Consider the following 10,185-nt stretch of genomic DNA (forward strand, 5'->3'; position numbering starts at 1 on the left):
TTTATCAACCCATTCAAAATATTATTAAAATGCAGATTCCCTGTGATTAACCAAGATTTTCAAATGAAAAATGCCCAAAACCTCCCTGATTTCAACCACTGGGACTGATGTGGTGCTCGTGGATGGGCTGTGTCTATCAAGCTCTACCATGAGAAGTACCCCCAGATATGTCACAGGCTCTTCAGGACTCCCTGCCCACTCAAGACTTTGAGCTACCCCAAGACAGTGCCATGCTATATTATTTTTGGTGTTCTTAGTGGCTAGCACACAGGATTTGACACACAGTAGGTGCTCAGTAAATATTGCTTGAATGAATACATTAGCAAATGAGTGTTTTTATTTTCCCAGAAATGTATATCATTGTTCCAAAATGGGTTTTGTTTGTTTGTTGTTTGTTTCTGGCCAGGAAAAAGGGAGGAGAAGGCATGAAAAACAAATACCCCACAGGAAGGAAGGGCAAGTAGATAGAAACTTGGCATTACTTAGTTCTCCTTTCCCTTCGGGGGAAATAACTGTGCCCTTGAATTTCTGCACTCAGTCACCAAGGAGGAATTGAAATTAAAAACCTTGGAGAGTAATTAGCAACAAAACGTTCTAATGTCAAGAAGTGAATTTTATGGGACCATATTTGTAATATTAATTGGGCCTCTGCGTAGCCAAATGGTGAAATTATTGCTCCAATACAAATAGGCCCAAAAGAGAAAAACAGCCCAAAATAGCATAGATATTGCAAATCAGGACAGAGGTAATTTCTCTACACATAAAAAGCAACCAATTGCAATGTCTTCACTAATTCACTTGAGTTAAGTGCAAAACAAAGCCTGTTTGTTTGGTGTAGCACCACCTACTTTATCTCTGAATTGCTATGTGGCCAGAGCTAGAAAGGGAACCTTCATTCCCACCAGTTCCTTATACTTTTCACCTTGAGGTGTGAAAAATCTTAATCACTCACCAAATATTTATTGAATACCTGTTATGGACCAGGTCCAGAACAGAAGTTGTTGATAGTTTTTCCATTACAGAGTTTGCCATCTTGTTGGGGAGTAGAAGAATTGAATCAATTATTCACACAAGTGAATCTCTAACTAGAGACATAAGTACTAGTACAGAAGAGTACAGTGTACAAAGGGAGCATCTGCCAAGGGGCCTGACCTAGTTTGGTAAATCAGGGAAGACTTCCTGGAGGAAGTGGTGTTTAAACTGGAAACTGACAATGCAGACAAATCAGCCAAGTAAAGAAGGAAAGTGTTCTAGGCAGAGGGAGCAGCATTTAGGGAGGGAGGTCTGCTGAAGAAGGAACTTGATGTATCTGAGGAATGAAAAGGCAAATGGGACCAGGATGTGATGAGTGCAAGCAAGACGAGAATGGGGAGAGATGTGGCTGGTGTGGGAAGCAGGCCAGGTTCTGGGGCCTTGCTGGGTCCCATCATATTGGGGGTACCAACAATTACCAGGCCTTGGATCAGAAGCAGAGATGAGAGACAAGAGTAAGACCAAGCCCTAAGATCAGGCTCCTCAAGGAGATCCTGGTCTTATTGGGAGAACAACCAAGGCAAAGACCCATCCCCTTAAGTACTGGGCTCAAAGGCACACTCCCCAATTCTTGGATCACCCAACAGAGGCTATGGAGAACTACTCTTCACCCAGGACCACGCTGGGCTTCCTTCTCTCCTGGTCAAGCCAATCCTTCCTTGATTCTCACGATGGCACAACCAAACCTAGCTTCAGCCCTCATTTCTAGGCTCAGAGAGGAAAAGCAACTTGCCTCCTGTCAGAGCCAACCCTCCAAAGTCCAGGAGGGTCTCTGCCCCCCTTCTTCAACTTTGATCTCAACACCTTGCTCGTCACCCCCAGCCCTGCCCATGCTAAAGTTTTTTAGAGAAAGACTATCACCAAGCATCCCAAGAAACAACTGGCCCTAAATCTAATCAGGGACCATTGCTAATCTCTTCCTCCAGGAACATGTATATAGTAGAGGATGAAAAAAAAAATGTTTGAGGAACTGTCTCCAGAGAATACACCTTGGATGTGTACTTGGAACATGCAGGACCCTGACCTGTAGGACCAGCACTCTCTCTGTTGCCACTGAGGAAGAGCAACTCTAAGAAATGGAGACTATTTTCTTCTCCAGTTAGCAATGAGGTTGATGGATCAGAGTTTATAAAATGCAGTCATGAATTATGGAAAGATAAGGATAATGATCACAACCCAGAAACCTGCCATGCCAGGATCCATGGCAATTTTCCATGAGAACTTGTCACCATGTGGCCCTACTGAAACCACAACACACTCAGCCTGCCCCAAACCCAACCTGTCATTCTTGGGCTTTTTCAAGTTTAAATGACCTAGTAGCAGCAAATAGAACTTGAAGGCTCTGCGTTCACGTCCAGCTCCAGACATTTCCCAACTGGGCGATCCCAGGCAAGTAGCTTCATCTTTCTGACCCCAGTTTCTTCCTCTGTCAAATGGGAATAATAACAGCTTATGTGTCAGGATGATTAGGAGGATAATGCCTATGAAGCTCTCAACACAGAGTCTAGCACAGGGCAAGTGTTTGCTCAACATTGGAACCTCACTCCCCGCCCCATCAGCTCCAATTGCTGCCCAGAAACACTGGGTCTCCTTGCCTTTGTGGAATCTGCTTCTCCTTAGAGCCAGCCTGTGATTCAGTCACCCCCATCCAGCTGGGCTGGCCTCCCGCGTCCGCCTCTCACCAGCCAGCACTTAGCTCAGCACCACCTTCTCTCTATCTAACACCAAAAGGTATTGATTTCCCTGATCTATTTCCATGATGCAACACCTTTAAAAGCCACATATTCCCTTCACTTTTCCTCCATGATCATCCCATACCCTGCTCATAGCCAGTTTCCCTAGAGCCACAGGGTCTTCAGCTGCCAAGGCTTAGATCGATTTCATTTTGCACTGGTTTAAAGGTCAAACATGAATTTTTCCCCATTATTGTACTGTGTCTTGTCACACAGACTCTCTCTGTTTCATGCATTAGTCACAGTCTTTCTATCAAATTAAATATTCCTCGGTGGTTATTTTTAGAGAAATCTTTTTCTAACTCTACGTGGTGCAATGATGTGTGTGCACCCACAGCTCTGGGATCCAGGCATTACCAGGTGGGCTCCAAATTGTGTGAGGGCTCAGATTCCTTTAGAAAGCAGCAGCCAGCAGAGCAGTGGAGTTTGTGACCTGGCTCTGTCTATGGAATCCCCTGCCCAGCCGAAAATAATTAATCCCCTAGGCCTTGGATGATCCAATCATTCATCAGTCTGGTAAAGGCCCAAAGTAGGCTCTTAGCACAATTGTGGGTTGAGCAAAGCATGTATGTAGCACCCCAACTGCTTATTTATTTCTCTTCTCACTCCTAGTACAAGGGCACCGGGAGTAATTGTGTCCCCACACCCTGCACCCTCATGGAAGCCTGCTCTGAGGAAAGGCAGCCTGAGTGAATGGCAGTGGTTACATCCCTGCCTACACCTATAGGACTTCCATCTACTCACGCTAGCATCAATGGAGAAATGAAGCCCTCAGAACAGAACTGCAGACCTCACAGGGGTGGGTGTGCATGAAGAAGGAGGGGCTTTCTGAGAGCCAGTTCTCTTTACTCACTTGAAGGCACTGTGAGGATCAGAAGCTGTGCACACTTCGCCTTAAGGAGCTCACAGTGGAGTAGAAGCAACCAGACCCACAGAAAGTGACTAAATAATAATTCAAGACAGAATTTAGTACTTCTCCCTGAGGTATGGACTGTGGGGAAAGGGGTGGATTTCTCGTTCCTGATGCTCCTTTCCTGATGCTGGTCTCCACTGGCTGTGATCCCTGGGCCTCACTCGCCAGAGCAGTGGTGCTAGAGGGATGGGAGGAGGGAGGAGGTTGGCTGAATCTTGGGCTCAGTTCACAGGTCCAACTGGTGTCACAGTAAGCTGCTTCCTGCCCCCTTCCACCAGCTTTCATCAATGAAGAAGGTGATGCTTTACCCTCCATCTGGGTTTTATTTCTCAACTCCTTCAAAAGTGGGATGGGGGAAAGGGGACTACTTATTGTAATCTACAGAGAGCCCATGTAGATTACAAGTGCTACAGATGTTCAAAGGCAGGGAGACTGGAAAAATCCAGGAAGACTTGACTAAGGAGGCAAGGTCTTCAAGGATGAGTCTAGTTGAACATGGCTCAGGAGTAAAGAGGCACTCTTGCTGGAGATCTTATGAACTAAGGCAGAGAGAGAAGCAGTAGTAAAGATGTGGGGGAAGCAGCAACAAAGCCAGTGTGACCAGAGTCTGAGATTTCCTTGGGAGAGGTGGCAGGTGGATGGAAGCAGATGACAGAGAATTCCTAGCAGTCAGTAGAGACTAGATTGGTCAGTCCGTCAAGGCATGTTGCCCAAAGGCTCTGCCAGATCCAGGGGAAGTGGCTGGGGGCAGAGTTGAGGATGGCTTAGAGGAGAAAGTACAGGGCAGGCTGAAAGGCTGCAGTGACTATTCCACGGTTCCCTGATATTAGGATGTGGGTCTAACCTGGAGAATTGGCACTGAAAACTGGGCAGCCAGGGCCTCATGAGGCCTTCAGGAGAAAGAATGTGACCACAAAAACTGGCTGGTGAGTGAGGGGGAGACAGTCTAAACAGACAGACACAAAACTTTGTGTCTACAAAATTTTGACCTTAGATCACTACAGTGGGTGAGGAAAGCCCTGGCAGGGCCTGTTGACCCACTGGGAAAGCCACACTAGGTCACTTTGATAGGATCTCCTCTCCCAATGAGGGAAAATAGAACAAATGGAAATTGAGTAAATGAACAAATGGAAAAATGAGCATCCTCTCTAACCATCAAAGAAAGACAGATTGAAGCTACAAGGCCCCTTCTTTGGTCCATCAAATAACAAGAAAAAAAATTAAATGACAGTGCGCAGGCAGTCAGGTATGTGAGAGCAGTCTGCCTCATGTAGTATTTCTCACTTGGGTGGCTCTAGTTGACCCCCCAATAAGGCAAGTGAGTATCACAAACCCACAAATATTAATTCTGTGAAAATGGATCAAGGAAAAGCTTCATCCACATAGATATTCACTGCAATACTGTCCGTATATTGGAAGCAACCCAAATGACCACAAGTAGGGCATGAATTTACTGAACATGGGGCATTACCCCCTTGCAGTTTTATGCAACCATTAACAACAATGAAAGCCATATATCCACGTGGAGAATATCTATTACGTAACATTCAGTGAAAAATAATCAGGCCCCAAATTCTGTTCATAGCATAGTTATAATTATGCAAGAACAACTGCATGTAGAAACAAACCAGAGTAAAATATACCCAGACGTAAACCTTTCCCTCTTTTCTGCAATTCCCCAAAGAATATATGTTGCTCTCAGGACAAACTTACCTGTACAAAGCAGTGCAGCTTTCTCAGAAAACAAAACACAGATGCAGCACATGGAACTGGGCCACACTGCTGCCCTGCACCCCAGGGTCCACTTTCCACCCTCCTTAGAGCTCATCCCTCCTGGTGATGAGCATGGAGGAGTTCTTGAAGCTGGGCTTTCATGACAGAGAGCCAGGGACAGCACTGAGCATAGATTCCTATGCTTCATCCTCTCTTCCCTCCCCAGGGTGTCTTGTCTACTCATCTACACTGGCTGGCCCGGCCCCTGACTTCCAGAGCACAGAGCCGATTTTTCTTTTTCCCCCTGGCCAGTGAGACTTTGGTCTCTTAGCAGACACCTAGAGCCCTGAAATCCTCCTTACTGACTGCTTGGACAAGGCTGCCACCCCCCTTCACTGCACTCACTGCCTCCTTTTCCCCTATCTACAGCCCCCATCTCTCCAGCTGGGCTTCAAGCTGTATCACCCCACTGAGGTGCCCATGGGAAGGCCACCAAAGATGTCCGTGGTGGAAACTGTGATGTTCTCTCTCTGTCTTTGTCCCACTTTTCCAGCTTAGGAGCATCCAACACAGTAACCATCCCTTTCTTGGAACACTTGCTTCAAGAGAAGCAAAAGGTTCCAAAAACCTTACTCTTGGTTTTCCTCCTACCTTACTGCTTTCCCAGCTCTTTCAAGTTTCCTGGGCCTCTGCCCCAAGATTGTCTCCTTTTCATCCTCCTCCACAATCTCCCCTTTCTTGTCCGGTCTTGTGGCTTTGGATCCAATCTAAGTCTAATGTCTCCCAAAAGCTGTGCCCCCTAGCTCCATTACTTGGGGAGACCTCCTGACACCTTGGATGTCTTAGTAGTACCTTGAAATGACAGTGGCCAAAGCTGCACACCCAATGTCTCCTCCTCTCAAGAGGCAGCAGATCCATCACCCCAACAGCTCACAATAATGCTAGCTGTCATTCTTGGTGCCCCTTTCCTTCCCCCACATCCATTGAGTGGTCTCACGTCCAATGACTCTAACTCCAAATATATCTCAGATATCCCATCGCAGACCAAACCACACCCTTTCTCACTCAGAATTCTACAGCCTTTTGTTGGTCTCCCTGCTTTCACTTTGCTCCTACAATTCTTCTCAGGCAGCCAGAGGATTTTTTTTTAAGTGTAAATCACAGCATGTCATTCCTCCAGTCAAAAGAATGGCCTCCAGAGAAACAAAGCCTCTACTCTGTTCTCGCTACTGCTATTCTACATTGTATTAGAAGTCCCAGACAGTGTACAGGCAAGAAATATAAAGGCATAAAGATTGGAAAGGAATAAGTAAAGCTGTCTTTATTCACAGATAACATTATTGTAAATGTAGAAACCTACTAGAGCTAATATGTAAATTTAGCAATGCCACAGAATATAACATTAATACATAAAAAATCAATTGTGTTTTCATAAACTAGTAACCAACTATTGGGAAATTAAAAAAATTTTTTTAATTCTACTTATAACATCCAAAAACTGAAAATACTAGCAGTTAATGTAATGTAAGATGTGCAAGACTATAAAATATTGCTGAGAAAAAAAATGTAAAAGACCTAAATAGAAAGATATGCCATGTTCATGGATTGAATGTAATCAAGACAATATGGTATTGGCAGATATGTAGACAATCAGGTGATGGACAGAAGATATTTGAGTCCAGAACTACACCCACACATATATAGTCAAGTGGCTTTTGATGAGTGCCATAGCAATTTGACAGGGAAAGAAATGCTTATTTTTCTTCAAGAAAAATGTAAACCTCAACTCTAAGCTCCTACCACACTCAAAAATCAATAACAGGTGGATCATGGCCCCAAATGTAAAAGCTAAAATTATACAGATTAAGGGGGGGAGAAAAACATAAAAGGATGTTCATGACCTTGGAGTAAGTGAAGATTTCTTAGAGAGGACATAAAAAGCACTAATCGTAAAAGAAAAAAATGATATCTTGAACTTCAAAAGAACTAAAAGTTCCCACTCATCAAAAGCACCCATTGGGGTGCCTGGGTGGCTCTGTCGGTTAAGTAACCAACTTCAGCTCAGGTCATGATCCCATGGTCTGCAAGTTCGAGCCTCACATCTGGCTCTGTGCTGACAGCTCAGAGTCTGGAGCCTACTTCGGATTCTGTGTCTCCCTTTCTCTCTGCCCCTCCCCCTCTCGCACTCTGTCTCTCTATATCTGAAAAAATATATAAATATTTTTAAAAAAAATTTTTAAGCACCCATTAAAAAAATGAGTAGATAGGGGTGCCTGGGTGGCTCGGTCAGTTAAGCATCCAACTTTGGCTCAGTTCATGATCTCATGGTTCATGTGTTCGAGCCCTGCGTTGGGCTCTGTGCTGGCAGCTCAGAGACTGGAGCCTGCTCCCAATTCTGTGTCTCCCTCACTCTCTGCACCCCCCTCAAAAATAAATAAACATTTTTTTAAAAAGGAAAATGAGTAGCTAAGCCAGGATTAGATAAGCCAAAACACTTCCAACATCTATATATGACAATGGATGTGTATCCAGAATATATAAAGAACTACTGTAACTCAATAATAAAAAGGCAAACAACCCAGTGTTTGAGAATAGGGTAAATACTTGAACAGATTTACAATTGACCAATAATCACATGAAAACATCATCAATCATTAGAGAAAGGCAAATAACGAAAAACCACAATGAAATACTATGCATCCATCAGAACAGCTACAATAAAAAGGACTGATACCACCAAATGTTGATGAGGTTGTGGAGCCATCAGAAGTCTCATAAATTGCCGGGGGAACATAAAAGGATACAACCACTTTTGAAATCTGGCATTTCTTAAAAAGTTAAATATATACTTAATGTATGTCGAGAAATTTCACTTCTAGTTATTTACTAGCCATTTCAGTCCTAAATATTTACCCAAAACTGAAGTGCCTGGGTGGCCCAGTTGGTTAAGTGCCTGACTTCGACTCAGGTTATGATCTCACGGTTCATGGTGTTTGAGCCCCGCGTATGGCTCTGTGCTGACAGCTCAGAGCCTGGAGCCTGCTTCAGATTTTGTGTCTCCCTCTCTCTCTGGCCCTCCCCTGCTCGCTCTCTGTCTCTCTCTCACAAATAAATAAACATTTAAATAAATAAATAAATAAATGTCTACCCAAAAGAAATGAAAGCAGATGTCCATATAAAGATGTATATGTGAATGTTCATAGCAGCTTTTTTTCATAATAACCAAAAACTGGAACAGCCCAATAACCATCAAATTGTGGTATATTCATAAAAGGGATATTACTCAACAATAAAAAGCAAAGAACTACTAATGCAACAACACAGATAAATCTTGAAAAGAAGCAGAAGATGCCAGACATGAAAAACTACATACTCGCATACTTGTGTAATCCCACTTAAATGAACTTCTAGAATAGGCAAAACTTACCTATGGTGATAGAAATCAGATCAGCATCTGTGATGGGGGACTGTTAGGCACTTTCTGAAGTGATGGAAATGTTCTATATTCTGACTAGAACCCTGGTTACATGAGTATATGCATTAGTTTAAAATAGTCTAAGTTAGCAGGCTCAGACCCACAAATACAGAAAACAAACTGATGGTTGCCAGAAGGAAGAGGGTACGGGGCAAGCAAAATGGGTGAAGGGGAGTGGGAGATACAGGCTTCCAGTTATGGAATGAGTAAGTCATGAGAATAAAAGTCACATCACAGAGAATATAGTCGATGGTACCATACTAGCATGTCTGGTGACATAGTGTAACTATGCTAGTGGTGAGCATAGCATAACGTATACCGAAGTTGAATAACTATGTTGTACATCTGAAACTAATGTGACATTGTACGTCACAAAACTATATTCAAATGTTTAAAAATTATTTTTAAAAAGTTAAACCTCTTGGGGGTGTGTGGGTGGCTCATCAGGTTAAGCATCCAACTCTTGAGTTCAGCTCAGGTCATGATCTCACAGTTGGTGAGATCGAGCCCCACTTCAGGCTCCATGCCAACAGCAAAAAGCCAGCTGGAGATTCTCTCTTCCTCTCTCTCTACCCCTCCCTGCCCCCCTCCCCCTCAAAATAAACAAACATTTAAAAAAGTAAACCTCTAGAGTGGGAGAGAGCCAAAGCATAAGAGACTGTTAAAAACTGAGAACAAACTGAGGGTTGATGGGGGGTGGGAGGGAGGGGAGGGTGGGTGATGGGTATTGAGGAGGGCACCTTTTGGGATGAGCACTGGGTGTTGTATGGAAACCAATTTGACAATAAATTTCATATATTAAAAAAAAATAAAAATAAAAATAAATAAATAAATAAATATAAAAAATAAAAAAATAAAAAGTAAACCTCTTAAATAGAAAAAAATGTGTATGTCCTTAAAATATTATTAAAATATAAATATTTCAATAAATAAATATTTTAAAAATAAAATATGACTTAGATTTACACTTAAGATTTCACTTTATATAAACTATAATGCAGAAACACACTTTGGAAGCTACTTGCTTGACCAGAACAGTGGCCAAATGACAAACCTACAGACTGTTCTTGAAGCCTATCACAGACCCAGTGCTATTCCTTGTGTAGTTTCCATAGCTCCATCTCAGACATGCTCTGAAAGGTTAGATAAATCAGGCCTGGGAGCATATAGCATGTATTTGACCTGCTTCATTCATCAGATCAAGGCCAGGTCTTAACTTCTGGGCTCAGAAATCTGGCCTTAGAGAGCAGGAGTAGGTATGGATCTGTGCTTGGGGAGCTGAACCAAGACTGCCAGGGAATGGACTGGAGCAGGGGGAT

The sequence above is a fragment of the Acinonyx jubatus genome, chromosome A2 (assembly GCF_027475565.1).
Source record: "Acinonyx jubatus isolate Ajub_Pintada_27869175 chromosome A2, VMU_Ajub_asm_v1.0, whole genome shotgun sequence".
Classification (NCBI taxonomy): domain Eukaryota; kingdom Metazoa; phylum Chordata; class Mammalia; order Carnivora; family Felidae; genus Acinonyx; species Acinonyx jubatus.